This window comes from Phalangium opilio, unplaced genomic scaffold (assembly GCF_054372755.1).
Source record: "Phalangium opilio isolate 3A_F unplaced genomic scaffold, DU_Popi_V2 ptg000013l_1, whole genome shotgun sequence".
In the NCBI taxonomy this organism is placed as follows: domain Eukaryota; kingdom Metazoa; phylum Arthropoda; class Arachnida; order Opiliones; family Phalangiidae; genus Phalangium; species Phalangium opilio.
Genome location: NW_028324148.1, coordinates 8984331 through 8997781, shown reverse-complemented (window position 1 = coordinate 8997781; position 13451 = coordinate 8984331). Strand labels below are relative to the sequence as shown.

Sequence of the window (13451 nt, the reverse complement as noted above, 5' to 3'; positions counted from 1 at the left end):
AAACGTGAAATAAAATTTAAAAAACCTTGATATACCAGAAAAATACAGATCCCATTATTGTCTCCCCGCATATCTTTAAACAGTGAAGGGAAATTAAGAATGACCTTGATATACCAGAAAAATTCAGATTTCCATTTACTACCCCAGCGCGTATAATTTTAATTAGTGAAATAAAAATTAAAAATTCGAGCAAAACGCATATTCTCATGTGCGCATAGGTTTTATCAGTTTAGTTTAAAATATAAGAGTTTGATACAAGAGTGAAATACGCATCCTTCTTTTCTCCCCCCCCCCCGGAAAATAGCTTATAATAAACAAGAATCCTAAATCTCCACTTGCTCATGTCGTGGTTTTGTATCGACAAAGTGCACAATCTCCTTATTTATCCTGTTATATGTATTTTAGACCCATGGTTAAATCCCTTCCCCTTAATGCTACACAGATTCAGCTTAACATAATTAGTAGACCACATTCCAGACAAATACCCCCAGATTGGGGAAAATAGTAATCGTTTTCGTGTTTTCGAGATTATTTTGGGACAGCTGAATTGTTAAGGTTCATCCCACTTAATAAAATATTGTGTTTTCTACTTGCAAAAACGTTTGACTTGAAGCACCTCTATGGGCGTTTTTACTAGATGCATTTTCGCACTTTGTTTTTAACGTATAACCGCAAGTAACATTACAACTATAAGTATGTCTCTTCCACTGGTTTGAAATCCATATTCTGTAGAAATGTATTTACATGGGACTTTTGGGTTGGGACTGGTAATGGTGGCCAGAGATGTGAAAAAATTAATATAAAGCAGGCTTATGGAATGACTTTGTAAGAATCAACTTATTTGACTGATATCACGTATTTTGGTACACTTCATCATATATAAGGAATTTATGGTTTTGGTTTGATCATTTTGCCATCTTTTAAAATGGCAGATCAGGTATATAACCATAACAGACTCATGGTATAACATCCGTACACTTCAAGCACCGATATTTCCAATTTAACTGAATAGTTAATTAGATAATATGATGTGTGCAAGGCTAAGGCGTATTAATACGTACTGTTAAATCTCACAATAAAAAGTAGTACTAGGGTTAAAAGTTGCAAGACGCAATAGAGCTACCTGAGAAGTCTCAGTGTGACGTCACCCAAGCAGTACCAAACATGGCCGCCCACAGCCAATGCTAAGCCGCTGACGTTTCACCTAGCCACTGACGTCACAACTGAAACAGCTCTATTGGACGGCAAGGGCCTCTGATCTAACAATAAGGAGAGGTCAAAGGGGTGTGGCTTAAGAAGCTCCACCTTTTTCCATAAAAATGGCGGCGAACTACACACAGAGTGGAAGGCTAGTATTGAAATACACCTGAGACTTATTTTTAACCCCTTTTCCCACTCCGTTTAGCATGGAAAACACACGTTTCCACTCGCTTTGCTCTAAGACATACTTAGAAAACATTATGTTACTTATAGTGTAACTTGATTTATTTTGAGATTAAGGTAGAGAACTAAACATTTAAAGTGGAAGATCGATCTCCTGGCATTCCTTCGAGAAAAATGGTACCAAGGTTGTTTTGAAGTATTGATTTTCTAAGGGGATGAACCCCTTTGGGTTAAAACGTGAGAGTAATAATTGGTTTTTTCCCTGGGCGCCGGGGGCGGAACGCTGGCCAAAAACGCCTACCTAACATTTATCTACTATTCTGTTCTATACGCTATTATTTCTTAGCAAGGGATGAAGCTCAAAACCCCAATTTAATAAGTACCTCGGATAATGGTCCACCAAAGGTTTCATGGGCACCGTCCAGTACCAAAGGTCAAAGTGTATTATAGAAAGAAAACAATCTTACTGTGAGAAAATTTAGATTGTTGCCAGTGAAATTTCGATGTAAATTTTTAGTGTGTTGAGATACTATTGTTTATTTTATAAATGTTGCTAGTAATATAGGTAATTTAATAGATGTTGCTAGTAATATAGGTAATTTAATAGATGTTGCTAATGATATACAGTTAATTTCTTAGATGTTGCTAGTAATATTTAGAAAATTCATTAGATGTTGCTAGTAATATTTAGAAAATTCATTAGATGTTGCTAGTAATATATAGTTAATTTATTAGATGTTGCTAGTAATTTAGTAAATTTGATAGATGTTAATTGCCAGTAATATCAGTAGTAAGATGAGACTAGAAGTATAGAGCTCTAGCATTGGCAGTAGATCATGGCACTAGTCAACAAATTTGAGGATTTTATGCCATTTCCATCGCGCCTACACTAGAGAGAAAAAAATTGGTCGAGTTCCAAAAAAAATTTCCTACCCCCGTTGCCCTCAACCTAACGCTGCGAAACACGGACGCGGGTGCTTGAATTAGTTCGGCCGTCTACCGCCGCGAGCGTCTCACGTTTTGGAGGGAAAATTCAGAAACCGCTACCAGAGGGCCAACCGTTGGTGTGTTTTCAAGAATATTCACTTTCGCCAAGTGAAGAATTTTGTTAGCTCAGTACTTCTAGTCTCATCTTACTTCTGGTAATATTGATACATTATTAGATATTTTTAGTAATACAATTTATTAGATACAGATGAAAAGATTTACTAGCAATCTCTCACGCGTCCTCAGTTTGAATGTATGTTGATAATCTCTCGGCAGTAAATTAAAGGTGATTTACCAAACACCGCCGTAAATTATCGATTTAAAACGTATTGTAATTCCTGAATATGGAGTCGGAAGCATTTGGCATAGGACTTCAATAACAAGGCCAATTTACCTATAGCTCAATAAAATGAAGTAACGTACGTCCAATATGCAAGGTGGCCATAAAAAGGTCAATAGAACGATTTACACAAAATTGAAAAAAAAGCCAAGTGATAGAACACGTGACTTTACCGCAAGTCCACGTTCTTGGAAAGTGCGTTATCTCGATTGAGACTCATAACATGAGTCAAAATTCCGAGAATGTAAAATCAGTTTTTTAACTTTTTGATTTAAAGCTTGATGGGGACAGATAATAACACTATCTCTTTAGGCTAAACACAGTTTGTCTTCAAGACTTCACGACGGATATGCCTAATATGAAAAATATGTTATGTCCACACAAAAGAATATTATCGACAATTATAATTACCGTTTACTTTATTCCATTACACTAATTATATATTTTGATTATTTGTTGTATGTCTTGCTTAAGAAAACTAAAGGCATTGCCTCATAACGTTTTCTTTCACAAAAACTCTACTACTTCCTGTAATCGTTCGAAGAAACTTGGCGTTTACTGACTATTGTTACACGAGGAGCCATTTTAAATGTCACTTAGGAAAAAACAGGTTAGGCCTAGTGCTTTCTATAAATTAATGTTTCGTAACGTGGTGCATTTACCAAGACCTTTAAGCGATCTTTTTAAGTTAAACTTTCTATCAACCCATTGTTATTAGTTAAACGTATGTCACGGAGAGGTTCTAATTTCGACGTAACTGTCTGTCTGTGTGTGTGTCTGTCTGTTGTTATTGACTTACACCCAGGGGACCGCGTTCGCAGTTTTCAAATCGGAGCAAACGTTTTCCCAAATTCCGGACCGCATTTACAGTTCCCGGAAATTCGGAAAATTGTAATTGTAAAATATAACCTTTTGATGTTAATCTTTTATGTTATATCTATGAGAAATGCAATTATTATTTTTAAAAATAGATTACACCTTTCCAAAGAGGTTAAAAATTTTAAAAGTGTCTAGTGTAATTGTTGTTATAATGAAACAAAGAGTTGAAGGCTTCTATATCTCTGAACTATACTGAAGTAACCAACCCAATTGAAGTAAAACCGAGAAGCGATATCTAGTTTACTAGGGAGAAGGTTTAAGATGCCCAAGTATTCGCGCGCCATAGTCCCAGGCCCCCTTTCAAAATACAAGGGGGGACGTAAAAGGTGGCCAGGCTACTTCGCCTCTTCTCAGTCGGAAAATACGTAATTTTCGTCATTGGCGTCGCGCTGACCTGAGTTTTCAAGAACCAATGAGACGCTGGTTGTAATTTAGAGGCGGGGATTAACTCCGGATCTACGTTAGGACTGGAGATAAAGCTAGAAATGTGGCGAATTTATACCTTCTCCCTAGTAAACTAGATATCACTTCTTGGTAAAACTATAACTCTAATGGAATATTTATTTTCAAATTTGAATTCAATACGTAACCTTGGATAAGAATATATTTTTACGGTGGAATCAGTCGTACGCAATTGCGTTTCACGTTTTAAATACCCTGTGTTCATAAGGGTATAATTTTGTACTAGTTAACCGCGGACCATTGTTTAATGGTGAGACGTAATGAAATAACCGGAGAAATCTAGATTGACAAGTATTTTAGTAGCGTATCTTTAGACGTTTCAAGGTTTTTTTCAAAAAAAAATTAAAACTAGTTTTATCTAAGTCAAGAGAGAAGTTTCCTGGAATATATTAAAATTTTAGGTATTAACGTGGAGTCTTTATTTTTACCAAAAACCTTGATTGAGACTTAAGAAGCAGTGAAAAAAATTTAATTTACCCTGTTAAGTGTACGCACGTAAGGGTTAAGCTTGCTTTAGCTTAAAATTAAGAACCTTTTTCAATGTTAATGAAAATTTACATACTGAAATGTCACATACTAGATTAGAATACTGTAATATCAAACAGCCCAGACAAAATTTAAATTCCTTATAGGAATTTATAGGAGAAGAAAAGGGTTTTTATAGGAATATATAGGACTAAAATTTCTCATATATAATACTATTTTGGCTTAAACTATGTAGAAATATCACAGAAACCTTTCACTAAGTCAAAAATATAGAATATTATAAGACCTTTCTTGAAATGATAGGATAATACAGGACAGGTTCAAAAATATAGGATTTTATAGGAATTATAGGAACACTGCGGCTATCTGTAAGATTTCAAAAAAGATTTTCTAAACATAAAGAGAAAACTCTTTCTGGTTTTCAGTCCTTTTGGCCTGGTAGCTTAGTACTATTTAATTTTTCCATCACAAGATAATAAAAATCTTATATTAATACAATGTGGTTCCATTAAAATCATCTTGAGATGCGCGATCTCTACTTCATGCCCTGAACTTCTCATCGATCAGATTCAATTTCTGTAGAAGTGAATTCTTTTTGGGGGGGGGGGATTTACCCCACTAGTTTTAGTCTTCAGTATTTAAACTGTAATAGATGGTCGCTTCAAGAAGCTTAAATCGTCCCTCGGGTCACGTGCGCCGTGTCTTGAAAGTGTATGATTTATGGGACAAACCGAATCCAAGCCATAACTTAAAATGGGGCGACCAGGGATTGAGCATAAAGAGAGAGCAGCTAAATTTTCGTGAAAAACCTCCATCAGATAGCCAATAATTACTTGTCAATATAAAATCAGCCTTATATAAGTCATGGAGTAGCAGCCTGGCTTTTTGTTTGTCTTACAAAAATCAATGAGGTACTTAAATGCAAATAAAACCGAATAAAATACCAATCATCTACCTTAATTTTTCCATACCTTCACTGATCTTTCCAATGCCATAAGCCTAAGTATTTCAGAACACAGGGGGTTAAACCTAGGTCCGAAATGTTTGTCGTCATCCTTTTGTCATCTGCTAAAGAGTTCTGAATAGTATTAAACACCGAAAATGCAAACCACCAACGTTCTACCGATCTTAAAAATTGTTTAAACCTTCACTGATCTCTGTAAAAGCCTAAAGACACCAAGACACGACAGGCTAAACCCTAATGTAAGTCCCTGTTGTCGTCTGCTAAAGAATTATGTTCAGTTACTGAAACCGAAAATGCAATTCACCAACGTTCTTCCAATTTTCAAAATTTTCCTAAATCTTCACTGAAAAAGCTTGGGGATTTAGTAACTCAGCTTGCTAAAGTTCTAAGACCCTGTTCATTTCAGGTCGACGAGGTTGCAGGCTGGTTCATCAGGAGCAATATTTATGAATACTGCATTTAACGGAAGAAAATGGAACTACACGATACCTTATAAATTGTTTGACCTATGACCTTCTATATAAAATTTCACAGCTAATATTGCGTTTTAGCTTAAATGTAGTGACTTTCAAACATTGATCGGACAACCCGTCTTTGACACCTTTATTAACTCGAAGTGGAATGCGAAACCAATTCAAAGACACGAAGTATCAATTCCCCTCGCAGTAAATAAGTGTTGGTAACGGCCGTCGTTCTTTCGTTGGTCGTGATTTTTTAGAGCATGAATTTTATCATACACATCCATGAATAAACAAGTTGGGAAAACCAAAATATTACCTCTCCGTGTCAAGAAGTCAATGCGCTCCATAACAAGAATAAAACTTCAAAGCTATAACCCGATTACGATTAGCCCTTTCTTTGTGATCTAATTTCTACCATGATGCTTTCTTCTATTATAAAATTTAAACCTGATTATTTAAACGTGTATTTAACTTTCGGCTCACTCTGAACCGTTAATGTCCTTCATTACAGACACGAACATCAAAACCCAAAGTTTACTACACCTCAGGTCACAATTATTTACTCTTTGGTTCACTACGCCTATAGCGGATAATACTTGATTTACCCGACAGAGTCCAGACCTTAGCCTTCTTCACGAAATCATTAGATCAAGGATTATTCTATATACAGATGTAGTATAGCTCAAGTAATATATAAACAGCCATTTCAAATAATAATATTAAAAACTATCCTTGGAATATCTAAATGAAACAGAGCTTTAAAGCTACAAAACTACAAAATGCATCATAATTACGAAAAATATTTCCACATATTCACTTTATATTATGGATAAAGGGAATATTATAGTTCTGTAGGATGACTTTACACATCAAAACAAAACGAACGTATTACTCCTACGTAAAATATTAATAGACAGGCAAGGATTCATACCATTAAAGAAGGAGCGCAATATTATCCATATTTTCAATTCATATACAGAGAAAAGAAATTATTATGTTTCTGAGAGGAGCTTCCCATTTTGGTTGTTGTTTTGAAAAATATATCGCAATGCACGGGCCTTGATAAATATAGGAGGCAATGAAGGAAATATATCGCATTCACGGGCCTTGGTAGATATTGGAGGCAATGATTTAATCTCTCTCTCTTTGCACGAGAGGTTTATCTTTAATATTTAAATAAATATAATTATTTTTAATTATTTTAATCTTCAATAATTAACATTAATAATAGTTACATCGTTTAAAATAAAGTTATACCTATTATTATCTCATACTTTGCTAATATTGACGTTTAAAGTGAAAAGTACCCCTCCTGCCCGCTTCCTTCAGATTTTGGGGTATATATACTATTCGTTTCCATTATAATAGTAAGGAAAAAGCGCAATTGCGAAAACCTTTGGTGGCGATCCCACCTTAGGGAGGCTAGACGTTTCTCGTAACCCTAGCTGATCGCCGCGTATATCCTAAAACCAAACGATGATAATGGAGTAGAAGCCAATGATACAGATTGGTGTCTATGTGGAATAGACGGAAGACCAGTGGATGGTGGTGTTAGTAGCCAGTGTAAGTGCAGACTGGTGTCAATGTGGGATTGACAAAGAACAGAAGATGGTGGTGATTAGAAGCCAGTATGTACAGACTGGTGCCCAAGTCGAATGGACGAAGACCAAGAAGATGGTGGTGATTAGAAGCCAGTAAGAACAGACTGGTGTCCAAGTGGAATGGACAAAGACCAGAAGATGGTGGTATGAGAACTCAAGTAGAGGAGCCATTTCCGTGACTGTGAAAGCAGTTCGGAAATGGCGAACACGTTTGCTCCGATACGCAAACTGCGAACGCGGTCACGTGGGTGTAACAACAGACAGACACACAGACACACAGACACACAGACACACAGACAGACACACAGACAGACACACAGACACGGCCGTTACAGAACCTCTCCTGGACTACGTCACACGGAGAGGTAAAAACCACCACAAAATTGTCGAAATCACTTTCAAAAATATTTTGAGTCTACAGGCTAGAGCGCATAAACCGTAACACCATTAATACCTTTGTTATCTCCAAACTTTCACGCCCAAGACTAATTAGATAGTAACACATCAAACCTAGCCCACTGTTTTATGATTTTCAAAATTTAATAAAAACTTAAATAAAAAAAAAATAAAAATATTGATTAAAAAGCTGCATTTCTTTCGGTGCGATAGTTAAATATAAAGCACAATTGAGATTTTTAAAACTGTCGAATTGTGCTGGAAGTTTGGTTTTGGAGGTAGCGACGTCGAATCCAAGTGGATATGGAATATGCCAATGGGGGAACGTGCAAAACGAGCTCGGGTTTTAATTTAGCCCAAGTTAACCAATAAGAGCCTCTGATGATCTAACTGCACGCTAATTCTACAAAATGAAGCACGTGACGCAAGAGGTGAGACAGGGTGTGACGTCGCTATCAAAAGAATTGGTAAAAATTAAAATGTCGTCAGCTATGCGGTTATTATTTCGAAAATTAATTATGTTAAATTTAAACTGGCCATGATATACAGGGTCTTTCCGATAAGTCTGCTATAAATTTAAAGGCGTGTTCTAAGGGCCAAACTGATACCACCTTTATATTTAAGGAGAAAGGTCACCAAACATTGTCCCTTAAACACAACTAAATGTTGTACATCCCATGTTCTTTGCCATTTTCCACTCAGTTTAACTCTAAGAACACAACACACCCTTTAATCTATAGCAGGTTTACAAGACACGCCCATTATTTCCGGAACTAACAACTTAATCACGTTAGAGTTTAAGTGCAATTATTCCTTTACCTTCTATATCAATTTCAAATGAATCAATATTCATGTAGATGATTAAATTCATGTTCAGAGTTAGAACTTAAGTGAGGCTGAAGAAACTAGAAAACCGAAACAAACCCGGATCTTTCTCAAGCCAGATAAAATCGGCTTATTGATGGTAGAGCAGCCTCGTCTCGTCGTAATATGAAACATTATTTTACCCTGAAAGGCCACTACATACCAAAGGCTAAGGCTATTCATTTCAAATGGTCTTTAAAATGATTGGACGCTTACATAATTCGCAATCGGCGTTTCACGTACAATATCCCCCAAAAGAAGGAGGCTCGGATAAAATTTATATATGGCGTCTTTACACTCAGCTGGCGAATTATGTATGCAGTAAGCTATAATTATTTTAGCGCCTTTTCTTCTGCAACCATATATTTTCGAATATTTCTGATCTTTATTCTAGTTCCGTAACTAAACTGCAATATTTTATTATTTATATATTATTAATAAGAGCATGTTTTTTTTTAAGATATATTGTTCATAAGAATTAATTTATCAGTAATTTGAATTTCACAGATAATTATTTCTTATTCGCAAATATATAGAAAGCTTTCGGTTAGTGGAGGAACTAAGATTTGTGACATAATTTCCACTGCCATACTGGTGGATTGAATGAAAGGGTAAAGTTGAAATTCACCAATATGGCTGCCAAACCGTGGTGTGACGTGAAAAAAATTGTCATTTTGATTACAAGAAGGCAGGGCGTCAGGCGATTGGCCGGAGGTGCTAATTTCAAATAATACATGAAATCTCAAACTTATTCGAATTTTAAAATCATTCGGAGATATTACCTCGATGTTTCACTTCACAGATAGGTCTTATAATTAGTAGAGAAATCTATGAGAAAAATCACTTGATTTTCCTTTAAAGTCGTTTGATTAATTTACTGCCATTCCATGTGTCGCTTTTAAGTGTTCTAACTGAATGCATGCATTCATTTTCGGTAATGGGTTTAAGTCTATTCAATTATCATATATTCTTTCCAACGTGATAAAAAGCTAGAAAAAAAAAAACATTTGTCATAAGTGTCAATGGATGTTGTTACCAGACCGTGTCGTTGGCTTGCTTTCCAGCTGCCACGGAAAATACTTGTCAGGAAGGATAATTTTTGATAAATTAACATTCCAAGCAATTATGCAAGTGAATTATTAATATAAATGTATTAAATGCGCAGGACGTTTAATCAATTTATTGCGACATAAGTTTATCATCCTCTCCGACAGCATGGATTGCAAGCACTCTAATTTTCTCCGCATTGATAATTCCAATAATATATCCCCAACGGTATACTAAAGTATAGAATTGTGATTCCAACTAGATGAACGTGCTCAACATGTTTAATGCAAATTTTGCAAACAAAAAAAAAGTATTAAAAATGTGCAATCACACGCAATAGGTGAAGACACGGCGTGAAACTTTGCCCTCCATCTAGCTTTTTAGCGCCTGCGCTGTACTATTTTTGTATCATGAAATTGCAGAGACTGCAATGCATAAACCCCCTTGTATGTCCCAATACTGAGGATTGACTACCACATTTTTAAGTCGAAAAGGTCTATACGCGTTTATATGAAATTGTAAATAAGTTCTTGACTTTTAATTTTGCATGACTCACAATTCTTATAAGATTTGACTTATACTATAGATGAGGTTTTTTTCCACTCAGTTTAAATTTTATACTAACCAGCTGGACCTTCTTCACTAAAATAAATTATTCAAGGTAAAGATTTTGCAATATCGTCCAGGTGTGTTCGTAAATCACTTTTGTCATATTCGCTTCAATTTCAGTTTAATAAATGCATTCGATCTATTAAAGAAATTCTACCCAAAGGAAGGGTTTTTTGAGAAATTGAGAGTCAGAAAGGTTGATAACTTGGAATTAAACATAAAAGAACCAAAATCGAAAATCATTGCATAAAACATGTTGCCAAAGCGGCGTTCATTCAGTATTTTTCACTGATAGTTTGATGCAAGAGTGAGATTGATATCACATTTCTTCTGTTGACAATAACCTTATGTTGCATTAAGAATGTGTGTGCCGTACAAGGGCTTATTGTGCCGAATGTGTGAAATACTGTATGTAAAAATCGATGTTCTAATTAATTGTTACGTTATTCTTACAGATAAAGCTCTAGATTTTTTATGTCTTTAGACTCGAACTTTTATATATTTCAAATTATTTTATAATTATTATATTTGTCCTTGCAAGTAAAAATTAGGGCACAAAATGTGCCAAAAGTAAAGCAATTACATCGCCTAATTCACAACTGTAAACTAACACTTGTAGTGTTCTTCGCCGAAATCATATTACTAATTCTCTTATTCTTGTTCAAGCCCGTGCACTACTACAAAAGGTGTAATAACAGACTCAAATACATGACACAGAAATAACCTTTTCGTTTTAAAAACAACCAAACCACAGCAGCACTTAAAAGACTTATTTTCGCAAGGGCGGTGTTTAATTGAACTTTCACGTTTTTACCGTGTGCGATATAGTTTTGATAAAGGGATAGTAGCGTATTTCGATGATTATATAACTAGAGTATGAAATAAACTTTGATACATATACATATTATGTAAGGCAATATAATTTTTGGTAGCGACATCTTTTAAAAAAAGCACACAGTTATGACGTCGCCCTATTGCTATTGATTTATCAAAGGCCAGCTACGAGTTACACAAGACGACACAGTTATGACGTCATCACCCAGTAAACATCGGACTGCGTCTTCCCTTTCCGAATTCGAAATATATAAATTTTTAAATCACAAAACTAACTTTTTAGGCTCAATTTTCACATTTTCAACTATCAAAAAACTTTATGGTAATCGAGATTAAACGCTACTATCCCTTGAAGTCGCTTATAAAATATCTCGGAAGCTTGACAACCTGTTATATTCCGTACTTGTAATATGGCCCATTAGCTAACCACTCTAATATATCTTTGATTCGGAACCTCCTCCAACCTTTACCTTCTCGTTATCCATTCCTTTAAAGTTTGTCCGACCAGAATGAATTAATAAACTAAAAGCTTCGACGCGACCATTTCCATATAAATGTACAATTCTGTTTTCTTATGGCGATATCTCTACTCAATTAATAGACTCTCGGCGTACACATCGAACCCCCTTTGCCCTCCCCGTAGGTTTTTGACTGTAATGGTAGTCTCGCCGGGGCACAAGAAATTTAACCAGTTTTAAGAAGGCCGGAGGCCATTTTTGAAGGTATTTTCACGTGATTTCCGATCCAAAATTTTATTTTCGTTTTAAACTTCAAAATTTCGTTTGCAAGATGTGGCGCCATCTATTACGTAGCTTAAGAAGCAAAACTTATTTTAAATTAAGCGTGACGTCCATTATTAGATGTAAATTTGTATCTTTATCTTATCTCACATACAGTTAGTAACTCATAATGTAAATTTTACACCCAAATTCTACCTTGTATAATCTCATTTACATTTTATGAATTCACCTTAAAAAGCTTTTTAAGGATATGAAGGCAAACGTATTCTTAAGGTTTTTTGCTTAATTTATTTTATACTAGATGTGTTTCATGTGGTTGCTTACCGCCTTACCATGGTATTTTTTCTTCAATAAATGTACGCGATTGAGAGAAGTCGAGTTTTGATATTTAATTCATGATTCGATATAAATTACCTAACACTGCAAATTTGTTATTGTTGACTTGTATTGTCATCTGTTAAATTTGAAAATGCACATAACATTTTGGGAGAAATAACTTTGGTACAAGACAAGTGGGTCAAAAAGCTAAATAAAAGCGTGTAAAAACTTGTGACCCCCGAGGAACTTAAAAACGTAATAGACTCGCCCAAGCTCAAAGATATTTATTAAAAATTTAATATTTATAGAGATTTAGAGTTTTAATTCCGGTAATCATTTTCGTGCGAAGCTGACCTTAATGGAGTTCCGTAAAAGATGATAATAATTTCGCATTATCATGCTTTAATGTTTAGTTTCGAAACCATTATTTCTAAAGTCTTCGGTAATTTAACGTGTATGAAATTGTGGAGAAAAAATAGCTCATCAAATTCCTACACTTTCATAATCATCCTAGCTTTGAAGTTTCCATAATATTTTGCAAGTTAAAAGTTGTCGGAGCATTACCTAAAAGACCGATAGACAGAGACATATTAATCTGGGTATTTCCAAATAACGTCATACAAAAATTAATGTTAACGTCAAAAATTATTTTGAATTATTAACTTTTTTCAAGATAGATATGCTTTTCAACTTTCTAAAAATGTGAAGTCTTTAACATTTCGCTAGAAGCATTAATAAAACGGTACGAAAAAGTCAGTATACCGTAACACGCTTGTAAAAAGAGATGTTACTTTTTAAAGTACGATATCTTTGTACATGACAATATTAAACAAAGATGAAGAGGGAAAAATACTCGTTTCATCGTGAGCAAATAAAATGAAAACATTCACCGGCCAAAGTTCAGAATCTTCTATGGCAAAACACACTAATTAATTATCGTTAAGAGAACATTTAAAAAATGGTTTCAAGTAAATGGTATAAATCATAACATTGGAAAAGAAGTATGGTATGTCATCGAACCACTATGTAAGCGGTAGTACCAGTTTCATAAAATAAAATAATCAGGAAAACTGCAGAGCG

General features: G+C 34.9%; 1 protein-coding gene across 1 annotated transcript in view; it reads right to left on the bottom strand.

Moving 5' to 3' along the window:
• Egfr (epidermal growth factor receptor) overlaps positions 1-13451 on the bottom strand; it is a 122297-nt gene that overhangs the window by 64225 nt on the left and 44621 nt on the right. The gene's annotated exons all lie outside the window — the stretch shown is intronic.